The sequence below is a fragment of the Macaca nemestrina genome, chromosome 15, assembly GCF_043159975.1.
Source record: "Macaca nemestrina isolate mMacNem1 chromosome 15, mMacNem.hap1, whole genome shotgun sequence".
In the NCBI taxonomy this organism is placed as follows: Eukaryota; Metazoa; Chordata; class Mammalia; order Primates; family Cercopithecidae; genus Macaca; species Macaca nemestrina.
This window is the reverse complement of record NC_092139.1, coordinates 112,323,767-112,337,679: the sequence shown is the minus strand read 5'-3', so window position 1 is coordinate 112,337,679 and position 13,913 is coordinate 112,323,767. Positions and strand designations below refer to the sequence as shown.

Genomic DNA, 13,913 nt, shown 5'->3' with positions numbered 1-13,913 from the left:
ACAGTTGCCCTCCTTCCAGCTGAGTAAGTGTGGTCATCACACCCACCCTCAGGAAGGAGGAAAAAGTGGCAGCTTGCAGCAGAGATGGAACGTCTCATCCCCAAACCACAGTGACAGCACACAGGGCTGCCCGTCTGGTGCCAGTCTCCCAAGTAAAGGACACCTGGAGCCTTCGCAGAGGCCGCTGCTTCCCCTGACAGCCCTGCCTTTTGGTGCTGAGCATCTGCAGACCTTTGGCAACCTTTGCAAATACGATCCTCGCAGAGGAGAGCCGCACCTCTTCCATCTCAAGCAGTGAACCCAGGACACCTGGTGATCTCAGGGCTTGTTTTTTTCCTTTAAACACCTGCTGTGAGTTTTATTGGTCAAGCCATCCTTCCCGCATCTGGGCTCCCTTGAGTCTGCAAACCTTCTTTGGATGTAAATGGTTTCTCTGGGCATTGTCCACTGCTGGATGAGATCCTCTGGCAAGGATCAGATTCCCTGTGTCGGCCACCCAGCGGGGAGCCTGTGGGGCCACCGAAGTCACTTCCCCCAGAAATACAGCAGCTGGGCTCCAGTCAGAGGCAAACATGTCAGAAACCACACACACACACGCACACACACACACACACACAACATGCCTGTGGGGCTGAGGCTCCAGCCCATGGGGCTGTGTGTGTGGCCTCAGAAGTGCATCTTGTGGGCTCTCTGTGCCCTCATGCCCTTCTTCCCCAGGGTGGCCTCATGCAGCAAGAGAAGGGCAGTGTATGTGTGTATGTGTGTGTGGTATCTGTGTGGTATATGGTGTGTGTGTGGTGTGTGTGTGTTTGATGTGTGTGTGATGTGTGGTGTGTGTGTGTGATGTGTGATGTGTGTGTGATGTGTGGTGTGTGTGTATCTGTGGTATGTGGTGTGTGTGTGTTTGATGTGTGTATGATGTGTGGTGTGTATGTGATGTGTGGTGTGTGTGTGGGGTGTGTGTGTGTGTTATCTGTGGTATGTGGTGTGTGTGTTTGATGTGTGTGTGATGTGTGGTGTGTGTATGATGTGTGGTGTGTATGTGATGTGTGGTGTGTGTGTGGGGTGTGTGTGTGTTATCTGTGGTATGTGGTGTGTGTGTTTGATGTGCATGATGTATGCGTGATGTGTGGTGTGTGTGTGGTGTATGATGTATGTGGTACATGGTGTGTGTGACGTGATGTGTGACACGTGGTGTGTGGTGTGTGGCATGAGATGTATGTATGGTACATGTGTGCTACATGGTATGTGTGTGGAGTGTGTGTGTGGTGCATGTGCGTGTAATGTGTGGTGTATGGTGTGTGGTGTATGTGTGTGATATGTGGTGTGTGGCCTGTGGTGTGTGGTGTATGTGTGTATGGTGTGTGTGCTGTGTGCCATGTGATGTGTGTGGTGGATGGTGTGTGTGGTGTATGTGTGTGACGTGTGTGGTATGTGATGTGTGTGGTGTGTGTATGATGTGTGTGGTGCATGTGTGTGATATGTGGCATGTACCATGTGTGTGTGTATGTCTGTGGTTTCTGACACGTGCCGCTGATTGGAGCCCGGCTGCTGTATTTCTGGGGGAAGCGGCTTCGGTGGTCCCCCGGGCTCCCTGCTGGGTGGCAGACACAGGGAATCTGGGCCTCTCTGTTCGTTTTTTTCCTGTGTGGGTCTGTTTGCCTTGAGGGTCCTGCTGTCGTCAGCATTGGCAGCACCCACCGCTTGATCATGGGTTCCAAGATTCTGGTTTGGTCGGCTCCTGCCCGTGGGCTTGGGAGGGCCCCTGGGTCTCATCCTCATTGCGTGTGCATATTGTGTGTCTTTTCCATTGCGGGCAGGGTCCTCTCTGTTGATCTTTTTGCAATTCCAATGAATGAAAATCACTCCCGATATGCATCTTGCGCGGCCAGAGCAGAGAGCAGCCCCTGGAGGTCTCCAGGGCTCGTGTAGCTCCGCGTTTCTGGAGCTGCTGCAGCCGCCCAGTGGGTTTTTGTGTCCTGTGCTAACTTGTGACTCATGGTTAAAGTTGTGAAACTGAGTCTGTGAGTTATCCTTATGTGCGAATGACAAAAAACCATTTTTTCCCTCCTTGTAAAAGGAGGATCCTTAGCCTTCTATGCTGGCCTGTTTGTAACGGAACCGTTCTGCGTCTGTGGCCTACTCGGGAGGTCCCTTGATTGCGACTGTTGGAGAGCCAATGGTCATAAGAATTGAACATTCGTATGCACGTTAGAGATTTCTGGAACAATGAGGAGTTGTGTGCCATGGGCTGAATCGTGTCCCCAGACCCCACCAACTCTATGCTAAAGTCATCATCCTCAGGCCCTCAGAGCGGGACTGCATTTGGAGACAAGGTCTTTAAAGAGGTGATTAAAGTTAAATGGGGTCACTGGGGCAGGCCCTCATCCAACAGGACTGGTGTCCCTATTAGAAGAGAAGGTGATAGGGACACCAGTCCTACTGGATTAGGACACAGACATATTAGTGTGGGACAACCATGTGAGGACATAGGGAGAAGGTGGCATCTACAAGCCGAGGAGAGAGGCCACAGGGCAAACCAACACTGCTGACACCTCGATCTCGGTGTAAGGAAATCAATCTCTGTTGCTTAAGTCCCAGCCTGTGGTACTTTGTTATGGCAGCCTGAGCAAACTCTTTTTATTTATTTATTTTAAAGATAGAATCTCACTCTGTTGCCCAATGTGGAATGCAATGGCAAGATCTCGGCTCACTGCAACCTCCGCCTCCCGGGTTCATGCTATTCTCCTGCCTCAGCCTCCTGAGTAGCTGGGACTACAGGCATATGCCACCACGCTCGGCTAATTTTTGTATTTTTAGTAGAGACTGGGTGTCACCACGTTGGCCAGGCTGGTCTGAAGCTCCTGACCTCAAGTGATCTGCCCGCCTCGGCCTCCCAAAGTGCTGGGATTACGGTGTGAGCCACCGCGCCCGCCCATATATCATAATTTAAAAATACTGGCCAGGCGTGGTGGCTCATGCTTGTAATCCCATCACTTTGGGAGGCCAAGGTGGGACAATCACTTGATCCCAGGAGTTTGAGACCAGCCTGGGCAACATGGTGAAACCCCGTCTCTACAAAAAATAAAAAATTAGCCGGGTGTGATGGTGGCTCCTGTAGTCCCAGCTACTCAGGAGTCTGAGGTGGGAGGATCATTTGAATCTGGGAGGTCAAGGCTGCAGTAGCCATGTTAGCACCACTGTGCTCCAGCCTGGGCAACAGAGCAAGACTCAGTCTCAAAAATAATAATAATAATAAAAAATTAGTCCTTAAAGAAGATTCTGCTTGGACTATGTAACAATTGCTCCAAGGGCCTGAGCATATGCTGAAGTGGGAGAGACCATTTCCAGCTGGTCTGGAGCTTCATGGCTGCTGAGAGCTCTGGAGGGTTCTAAGTATTGGGACTTATTTTCTCCCAGCCCTCAAAAGAAATGAGGGGAGTTCTATAGAGACACAAAGTGATGTGTGTCGGGGGGGTGTCATTCACTGACTGTGGGTGCTTGCATCTGGCCTTTTCGTATTTGCAAAGCAGGTTGGGAAGGAGGGCAGAAGGAGGACAGATCTTGAGGGTTTAGCATCCCCTCAGAGGGGGATGTGCTGGGTGGAATGCTGACATGTCCTCCACATTTCTGCCCCTGATGGACACATCCTCCTCCCAGTTACTCAGTCAGATACGAATCTAGGTGCTGCTGTGAAGGGCTTTTGCAGATGTAGTTAAGACCCCAATCAGTTGTCCTTAAGAGAGAGGATGATTAGGCAGGGTGGTGGTGCATGCCTGGAGTCCCAACACTGGGAGGCCGAGGCGGGAGGATTGCTTGAGTCCAGAAAGCCGAGGCTGCAGTGAGCCATGACTGCACCAGTGCACTCAGCCTGTGTGACAGACTGAGATCCTGTCTCAAAAAAAAAGGTGGTGATGGCCTTGGTGGGCCTGGCCTGATCAGGTGAGACTGTGAAGGGACTGGGCTCTCGTGGTGGGAGAGATTCAAAGTATGGGAGGATTTGACATGTCAGAGCTTCTCCAAGGCTGGCTTTGAAGATGGAGGGGTCACACGGCAAAGAGTGTTGGCACCTTTAGCAACCAAGGGAGGCTCTGACCAGCAAGAACACAGGGACTCAGTTCCACACCTGGAGGACCTGGATTCTGCCACATGCAGTTGAGGCTAGAACAGGCTTCTGACCTCCAGATGAGAACACAGGAAGACACCTTGATTTTAGCCTTTGCTTATTGTTATCATCATCATCATCATCATCATTATCACTCTTTTATTTTAATTATTATTATTTTTTTGAGATGGAGTCTTACTCTGTTGCCCAATGTGGAATGCAATGGTGAGATCTCGGCTCACTGCAACCTCTGCCTCCCAGGTTCAAGCTATTCTCCTGCCTCAGCCTCCTGAGTAACTGGGACTGCTGGTGCCCACCACTACAGCTAATTTTTTGTATTTTTATTAGAGATGGGGTTTCACCGTGTTAGCCAGGATGGTCTCGATCTTCTGACTTCGTGATCCACCCGCCTCAGCTTCCCAAAGTGCTGGGACTACAGGCATGAGCCACTGCGTCTGGCGTATTTTATTTATTTTTATTATTTATTTATTTTTTAGAGACAGGGTCTGGCTCTGTTGCCCAGGCTGGAGTACAGCGGTGCAATCAGAGCTCACTGCAGCCTCCACCTCCTGGGCTTAAGCCATCCTCCCACCTCAGCTTCCAGAGTAGCTGGGACCACAGGCATGCACCATCATGCCTGGATAATTTTTATTTTTTGTAGTGGTGGGGTCTTGCTATATTTCAAGTTCAAGGCAGGTCTTGAACTCCTGAGCTCAAGTGATCCTCCCACCTCAGCCTCCCAAAGTGCTGGGATTCCAAGCATGAGTCACTGCGCCTGGCCCATTTTAGCCTTGTTGAGACCCTGGGTAGAGACGCAGTCATGCTGAGGCTGGACTTACAACCTGCACAGCTGCCAGCTCACGAGGGTTGTGTGAAGCTGTGAAGTTTGTGGTAGTTTGTTACCTAGCATAGGAAACTGGGGACACAATTTGGCCAAGTTCCCTCAGCGTGTGAGTGCAGAGATGGGGCCATGTCTTCCCTGTTCAGCTCAATTCTGTTGCCAACAACGTTTCTGTTTGGAGAAGACCTCCCCATTGCCTTGGGTCAGGGTTGAGAAGATGCAGGGAGGCTGGCCAGGGGCTGCCGCAGTTGCCCCAGAGAGAGGAGGTGGCCAGACGTTCTAGTCCTTGTCCCAGCCATGGCTTGGCTGAGCTGGTGCTTCTCCAAGTGGCCAAGGGGGAGGAGGAGAAACTCTCTTCTGGGCTAAGTCTGGGGGCTCCTGGAGAGAGTGGGCTGGTTTCACGGAGAGGGACACCGTCCTGGGAGTGGGTCTGGTGCTGAGATTTATGGGGGTCATTCCACCTCCCAGAGCCTCAACTTTTCTTATCTGTAAAATGGGGATTAAAAACACATTTCCCCCGAGACGGGCGGATCACAAGGTCAGGAGATCGAGACCATCCTGGCTAACCCGGTGAAACCCCGTCTCTACTAAAAAATACAAAAAACTAGCCGGGCGAGGTGGCGGGCGCCTGTAGTCCCAGCTACTCGGGAGGCTGAGGCAGGAGAATGGCGGGAACCCGGGAGGCGGAGCTCGCAGTGAGCTGAGATCCAGCCACTGCACTCCAGCCTGGGAGACAGAGCGAGACTCTGTCTCAAAAACAAACAAACAAACAAACAAAACAAAACAAAACAAAACACATTTCCCTACAGGATCACGTGAGAAGGCGGGTGGGGACGCCCTTTGGAAATGAAGGGTTGACCTGTGTGGCCCGGCTCTGCCGATGCTCTGGCCCACGCGTGTGACCGCCGGCTGCTGCGGCTTTTTCTCTGCACACGCCGGTTCTTCTGAGCCTTCAGGTCTCAGCTGAGAGGCGTCTTCCAGAGAGCCCCCTGTGACTGCTCTGTCAAGGTTGCTTTCCTGGAGGCACCTACTGTCCTTGTGGGACTCACGATGGTGCGGATTCTGTGTGACATTTGCGTGTTCCTCTGTCTGTCCCCTGCACTGAGTTACAAGCTCCGCAAGGCCAGGGCTGGGTGTGGCTTTCCTCATCAACACTCTGGGACAGTCCTTACCGTGAAGGAGACATTCAGTGAGCACCTGTGGTAAAAAACAAAAAAACAAAAAAACAAAAAAACAAAAAACAAAACAACACCTGCTGGCCGGGCACGGTGGCTCACGCCTGTAATCCTAATCCCAGCATTTTGGGAGGCCGAGGTGAGCAGATCACTTGAGGTCAGCAGATCAAGACCATCCTGGCTAACATGGTGAAACCTGGGTAAAAATACAAAAAAAATTAGCCAGGTGTGGTGGCAGGTGCCTGTAATCCCAGCTACTCAGGAGGCTGAGGCAGGAGAATCGTTTGAACCCGGGAGGCAGAGGTTGCAGTGAGCCGAGATCACACCACTGCACCCCAGCCTGTGTGACAAAGCGAGACTCTGTCACCTGCTGCGCTGGGGGGACTCCCCCTATTCAGCCTGCACAAAAGTCCCACCAGGTTCTGACCCCCTGAGGCCAGGGACTGGGAGAGCTGGAGGCTGTCTAGCCAAGGGGAGCCCTGAGTTCTGGAGCTGCCCGGGCCTGGGCACCCCTGGAACCCAGCTTCCCTCCCCCTTCCTGCTCTAACTCACAGCCACTTGGTGTTTTTCCACGAGAGGCGGGAATCAAAGTCTTCGAGGTTTTGAAGCTACAGAGCATTTTCAACTAATTAAAACACAATTTGCAAATAGGCTGGCAGAAGCGTCCTGTCTGTGCCAGGGTTTGTAACCTGGGTCCCACTCATCTGGAAAAGAGTGCCCAGGGCTGGAGGGAGGCCATGTCCCCTCCCTGGGCCTCAGGGTCCTCAGCTCTCAACCAGTCCCATGGGTCCCGGCTTCTGAGTACCCCAGGGGAGCCAGTGCTCAGCCTCTGTGTGGCCACACCGTGTTCACTGCAGGGGCCCTGTTGCCACCCTTAACCCCAGCTGTCTCCTCCACTCAGCGCTCAGAGTGGCCTGTTGGGGTACACAGCAGGCCCTGCCACATGGCCTCCGCACTCTCCAGCTGCTCCCCAAATCTTCACTGTGGTCTTTGGGGGCCTCAGGGCCTGAGCTCCGGCTCCTGGCCTCGTCACCCTCCCCAGGGCCTCCCCACCCCACTGACTCCACCCCAGGACTCACTGTTCCCCGGGCGGGTAAAGCACCACCCTAGGGTCTTTGCACCTGCTGTGTCCCCCAAACTGTGGGGAACGCATCATGCCTTCTCACCAGGCTAAGGTCAAGGCAAAGGACTCCCTCACCTCCCCCATGGCCAGGGGTGGGGGAAATGCCTGAGTGTCCCCAGTGCTCAGGGAACCCCCTCTCTGGCTTCTCAGCTCCCCACACTGCCTCCCCAGGGAGGTGGCTGGGCTATGGGTCCAAAGATGAGCTCACTTTGGAAATATGGAGGTTCTGGGAACCTGCCTTTTCTTCTCCCTTCCTTCCTCCTCCTCTTCTCCCCTCCTTCCTCTTCCTCTTCTTAGCAGCCTCTTCATCTCCTTCTTTTCCTTTGTTTTTTTCTTGATGATGTCTTAGGGCTTCTGATGACAGAGGCAGAACGGCTCCTCTGAGCTTGGCTTATAATAGATACTCACAGTCCACTGTGCTCCGATGTCCCTCTGGCGTCCGTTTGTGAAGCACACTGGGTCTGTGTGTCCGTCCAGGCTTCCTCTGTCCCCTGGTGGGGTGGGGCTGGCCATTTGTTGCTGAGTCTTCAGGGCCTACCTGGAAGGCCCTGCCACCTGAAAGGTCTCAGTGGGCATATCTGGAACACATGAATTACCAAGTCTGCGAAATGGGCTTTGTGATGCTTCCCCCTCCACCAGCAGCCTCACAGGATTCACTAAACCACCTTCATCTGGCTACAGTTTGTTGACATGACCTGGGGCCGGGCACTGTGCCTTTCACGCCTGTGGTCTTGGTCTCATTGGTGCTGCAGTTTTGTAGAGCATGAATTATCCCTGTTTTACAACAGGGAAGTTGGGTGATGATCCAGGGTGGGGTGCAGGGGAACGCACGTTGCAGGATCCTAAGTTCTCCCTCTTGGCAGCTGTTTCCCATAAACCCAGGATCTGGAAGTTTCCATGGTCAGGGCCCTAGAGAACTTGGTGTCTGCCCCCCAGCTCTGAGCTCACTGCATTGTCAGGACCTCCTTGCCTCAATCTCTGCATGGGTGGGCTCCTCTCACTGAGGGACAGGGGCTGGGTCACCTTGTGGCCCTGGGAGACACAGCGGAGACATTCTGTCCCAGGTGGAGATGGAGATGTGGGAAGGGATTGTGTCTGGGTCTAAGCAGCACTAAACAGGGTGAGTTATGGTCCGGGGGGAAGGTTCTAGGCAGCAGCTAACAGCAGGGCCACTTTCCATCGTGCTCTGGAGGAAGGAGCCTTAAAGAGCCTCCCCCGGATGGGGTGCCCTGCACTCAACCCAGACACACTGTTTCCACCTTCCCGTCACTGCCGTGCCGAGGCCGTGCCTGTTTCGAGATGTCAGATGAGACAGGAACAGCTGCTCCAGTGGGTTGGGAATGTTTACCCGCTAAACACGGAGTGCCCGTCACCATGGCAACCGCCCAGTCCTAGGAACACTCCCCCACATCTGCCCGGCACCTGGTATTTCTCAACGCACTGCCTCAGACGTTGGCTCATCCAGTCCTCACAATGTCCTGGGTGTAGATTCTCTAATGGCCCCGTCCTACAGGTGGCGGACTGAGGCTGCCAGAGGTGAGAGGACTTGGCCAGGCTCTCACGGCAGGGGGCTGACGCAGAGGGGCTTCCTGGTGGCAGCCTCCACACCCTCATCAGGGCCCCTTCGGGTTGGTGTGACCTGGCGGCGTGGAAGCCCATAGCCTACTTTGGAAAGCACCCCTGCTTGTTCTGATGACCCCAGAGGGAGATGGAGTGGGGCCCGGGGGTGCACAGATGACTCCTGACCACTTCAGAAGGAACCCAGTGCTGGGAATGCAGGGTGCGTGCAGATGTGTGGACTATGGGCAGGAATGGGCAGCTGGGCACCCACTAGGACCTGTCCCAGGCCATTGAGTCAGGCAAGCCCCTGACTCCCACCGCAGCCTCCTCATCTGGGGAGTGGGGTGATGTAAAGGTTGAATGAGCACACATTTGGTGCTTCCCTCATCCGACCCCTCAGCCTCCTGCCCCTGCCTGAGCACGCACTCCCTCCCTTCCCCAGCCGCCCACGTTCCTGAGTGCTCTCAGTCCCGGCCTGTCCCAAGTTGCCCGTGTGTCTCCGGGGCCAGGCCCTCTTCCTCTCCATGCAGGGCTGCTCCCATGTTGCTGGGCTGAGCTCCCTGGGTAGGAGGCTGTGCCCTCCCAGTCTGGCCTTTTGGCTCCTGGGGCCCTGCTTGTCCCCAGCCTCGCCCAGTACCAGCCTCTCACCGGATAGAGCCAGCAGGGGAAAAGCGTGGCCGAAGTGGCCGTCCCAGCCTTTGTCCTAGGGGACAAAGCCTGCCCTGTGCTGCTGTGGTGGCTGGTGACCCCACTAAAGTCACAGAGGCCACCGCTATGGGCCTGCAGTGGGCACCGTCCCGGGTGCCGCTCACTGTCCACCAAAGCTGGCCAGAGTCCTGCTGGCCAATGCTGTCGAAGGGGTGGGATTTGGTGCCCCTCTGCTGGGTGTGACGGTGGAGAAGCTGCACCGGGTCCTGGGCTAATGGGGTCTAACAGTCAGCTTTGTTCTCTCGGATTTTCAGGGTGTCGTTTTGCTGTGCTGGTCCGAGTAGCTGCAGGCTGGGTTGCAGGGTTACGGGGGCAGTTCCCACAATCGGGGCCAGCAAGCCTACCTGTTAGTAAGCCAGGGCCGGTACAGGTCAGAACAGGGGAATGAGCCTCCTTCTCCCTTCATCCCTAAGGGAGAGTATCCCAGGACTCTCCGGTACGACCTGCAAATGCCCCTGGGATATTCCCCCTAAGGGATGAAGGGAGAGGGCCACGCTGTCCTCTGTGATCGTATTAGACAATAAATGTAAGAGTGTGTTTCAGAATAACAGGAGGCTGTTCCATGGGAGAAGCAGCAGAAGGGCTCATGTCGGACGGTGACGGAATCACAATCACCCACCAGAAGCTTCCCAGGCACCCTCCTGTGCCCCCCGCTGGGAGCTCCCCTACCCCCACTGTCCCAACTTCTGGCAAGGAGAGATGACGGGCGCGCTCACGCATGACCCCGTCCGTGTCAAGTGGGAAGCTGTCAGGAACGGGGCGCAAGTCTCATTTCCTCGCCGCTAACTGCCTGCCGTTTAAATGTCAGCCTGGCTGTTAAATGACCCTGGTGAAGGGGCTGCTCCATTAGGCAGAGGGCAGAGTGATGGCTGAGCAGATCCACACAAACAGCCGCGGTGATTGCTTCCGCCGCGGAGCAGGGTGACATTTGCGTCATCATTTGGTGGTCTCCTAGGAGAAGCTGCAAGCAATTGCGTGGGATAACAACCAGAAAAAACAGCCTAAATGACAGCACGGCTGCCCGGGCTCCATCAGAGGGGCTCTGGGGATGGGGAAAGGCTGGGGTTGGCCAGGGTGGGGGTGGGTACTGTTATTTCATTCTCCAAACTTGTGGTTCATCATTCATTCACTCGTTCACTAGTTCAGCAAGTGTTTTTATCAGCAAAATTCTTTTTTTTTTTTTTTGACATGGAATTTTCCTCTTGTTGCCCAGGCTGGAGTGCGGTGGCTTGATCTCGGCTCACTGCAAACTCTGCCTCCTGGGTTCAAGCAATTCTCCTGCCTCAGCTTCCTGAGATGCTGGGATTACAGGTGTATGCCACCATGCGCAGCTAATTTTTTTCTATTTTTAGTAGAGACAGGGTTTCATCATGTTGGCCAGGCTGGTCTGGAACTCCTGACCTCAGGTGATCCACCACCTCGGTCTCCCAAAGTACAGGGATTACAGGCGTGAGCCACCTTGCTTGGCCTATCAGCAAAATTCTTGATTTTCACCCTCTTCTCTTGACTCTTTCCTTCATCTCTCACGCACTGTCCCTAAAGACCCTGTGTGCGTAGCAGCCCTCGAGGGGATCTCTTTTCCTCTTCCATGCCCCCTTTCCTGGGCCTGGAGCTGGGACAAGGCTTCCCCTCACTGCACGCTGCTTCTCCCGAATCATTCTCCCCCTCCCCAAACCCCAGCTTTGAATCGCAAAACACCAGCCTGCGCAACTCACTGCCTGGCTCTGGCCCTCCCCTGCTGGTTCTTGCCGCTGCTTTTCCCATCTCCGTGACCTCTGACCACAGTCACGCCCCGCAGGCCCAGCCCTCAGGTCCCTTCTCTCCGTTCTCTCACTCCTCCCTGGGAGCCCCTCCAGCTGCCTGGCTCACATGCACTTGGCAGCCTTTGAACCCATCTCCAGCCCACACCTCTCCCTTGACTCCTAAACTCACACATCACTGCCAGCTCCATGTCCCCATTTGGGTGTCTGGGGGTGGACTCCCAGGGCCCCCTCCACCCCTGCCGTCCCCCCAGACCTGCTCCAACCTTCTAGTGGCTCAGACCAAAAATCTGGGGGTTGTCCTTGATGTCTTCCTCTCCCTAATATCCATAGGTGACCCACCTGCAAATCCATCTGTAAAATACGATCAGAATCGGGCCCCATCTTCCTGCCTGCACAGTCTTCGCCCTGGGCTGAGCCGTCCTCATGGCTTACTTGGATTGTTGCAACATCTCCAACAGGTCTTCCTGCTGTCCCGCACCCCCTGCTTTGTGCTCCCTGCCACAGCACCTGCCATCCTTTAACGCCCGAGTCCCATGCAAGCAGCTGCATATTGTTCGGGAAAAAGCCATGTCCTTGTGGGGACTATAAGGTCCTCCATAATCCGGCCTCTTCCCCTCCAGGTCAGTCCCAAGGGGGAGGTGAGGGAGGGAGCTTTGAGGCTGCCTAGCGGACGGGAGGGGGCGGGAGGGAGTGGGGTGTCAGGGTCTCCTGCAAACTTTGGCTTTACTCTGAGTAGGTGAGGAGGGAGTGGTTGGCCCCTGAGATGTGGCTACACTGTGGGCCGTGACTGGAGAGAGACTGGGGATGGCGGGGGTCAGGGGACAACCCAGACTGAAGACAGGGACCTGGGCCAGGCCAGGGAACATGGTTGACAAGTGACTGGATTTTTTTTGTTTGTTTGTTTGGAAATGGAGTTTTGCTCTTGTTGCCCAGGGTGGAGTACAATAGTGCCATCTCGGTTCACTGCAATCTCTGCCTCCCAGGTTCGAGCGATTCTCCTGCCTAAGCCTCCCAAGTAGCTGGGATTACAGGCGTGAGCCACCGCGCCCGGCCACAGGTGACTGGATTGTAAAGAAATCTGTAAGTAGACCTGACGGCATTTTCTGATCAACTGGACACAGGGTATGTGAAACGGAGGAGTGCAGAGGGATCCTGGGCCTGCAGCCACCGACAGAGTGGTCCTGTCACTCTAGAATCCAGTCACTTGTTGCTGTGGTTGCTGGCCTGGTCCTGGCCCCTGTCTTCAGCCTCTGTGGTCCCCTCACCACACGCCCCATCCCCACAACTCCAAGGCTGTTGGAGGTCTTTAAGGTGACCTGGGTGTCTGCCGTGCACAGCGGGTGTCCGGTACACGGGGATGAAGGCCTTTGTTCTCTGAACGTTGTTTTGATCTTGAAGGGCTGGTTAAGGATGAAATGAGGCGATAGCACATTGGAGACTATGGTTCTCGCCTTCCTTGTGCCCAGTCTGAGAGGACTGCATTTGTGTCCCCAGAGTCTGGAGGGCAGGTGTCTCCCGGACAGCCAGGACCACTGCATCACTGATGGGGTGCGGTCGGCATGAAAGTGCAGGCCTTTTGCTACGGTATGTCACAGGCTGGGCACGGTGGCTCGCTCCTGTAATCCCAGCACTTTTGGAGGCTGAGGCAGGCCGATCTCTTAAGGCTAGGACTTCAAGACCAGCCTGTGCAACGTAAGGAGATCCCCCACCCCCGCCGTCTCTACAAAATATACAAAAATTAGTCAGGGGTGGTGGTGTGTGCCTGTAGTCCCAGCCACTCTAGAGGCTGAGGTGTGAGGATTGCTAGAGCCTAGGAGGTTGAGGCTGCCGTCAGCCAATTTCACATCATTACACTCCAGCCTGGGCAACAGAGCAAGACCCTGTCTCAAAACAAACGAATAAAAAGAATTGTCACAAACCACAGAGGGCTAAGCACTGCACAGGCCCTGGGTAGTTGCACAGCTCACATGCTTGTGAGGCCTACCCTGCTCAGTGTCTCGGGGCCTTTGGTGGTGTGGGCGATGGGCAGGGGGACAGCACGGAGAAGCCAGCCCCGTAGTTTCACGTCACCTCATCAAGCATTTGTGCTGGACAAAAATCGCCCTCCTTCCTTTGGAACCTATTTTAAGCTTGGCAGGCCCATGAATATTTGATCAGGAAATCATTTTCTCCATAAATGCCGGAGGTTGGAAGCTTTGCTACAGGAGGGGGCCTGAGAGTTCAGTGTCCCCTAAGGGATGGTGGAGGGGCTGGCCAGCCTGGAGGAGAGCGGGCTCAGGCCTGGGCTGGCTCCAGGCTGCTGACTGGCTCTGCTGGGTGGGGGAACTGTGGGTCTGAGGCCCCTAGCATGGAGCTGGTCTTGGTGGGACAGCCATGGGAGGAGGCAAGTTCCCTTCCCAACAGGGGCTTGGGCTGGCCCTAGTGTGGAGGTGGGTTCCCTGTGTCCGGGTGTGGGCAGGGCAGGGGCATGGGAGAGGTGTCAAACCTCAGGGTGATGGTCAAGTGATTCCTAAATATACCATTACAACTCCCAGAACCTCAGTATAAAAAACCGCCCCGGCCATGCCTCTGCATGAAAAGTTCTTCTAGAAGAGTGCATTTGAGTGAGAAGTTGCCCCAAATCATACCCAAGTGCTTG

The 13,913-nt window shown here is 54.8% G+C and overlaps 1 long non-coding RNA gene across 1 annotated transcript; it reads left to right on the top strand.

The window, feature by feature from the left end:
* The first annotated feature begins 8,739 nt into the window (after positions 1-8,739).
* Positions 8,740-12,342, top strand: LOC139358964 (uncharacterized). Its single transcript, XR_011614458.1, has 3 exons — positions 8,740-8,780; positions 11,606-11,895; positions 12,259-12,342. It is a non-coding gene; the product is annotated as an uncharacterized lncRNA (long non-coding RNA).
* The last annotated feature ends 1,571 nt before the right edge of the window (positions 12,343-13,913 follow it).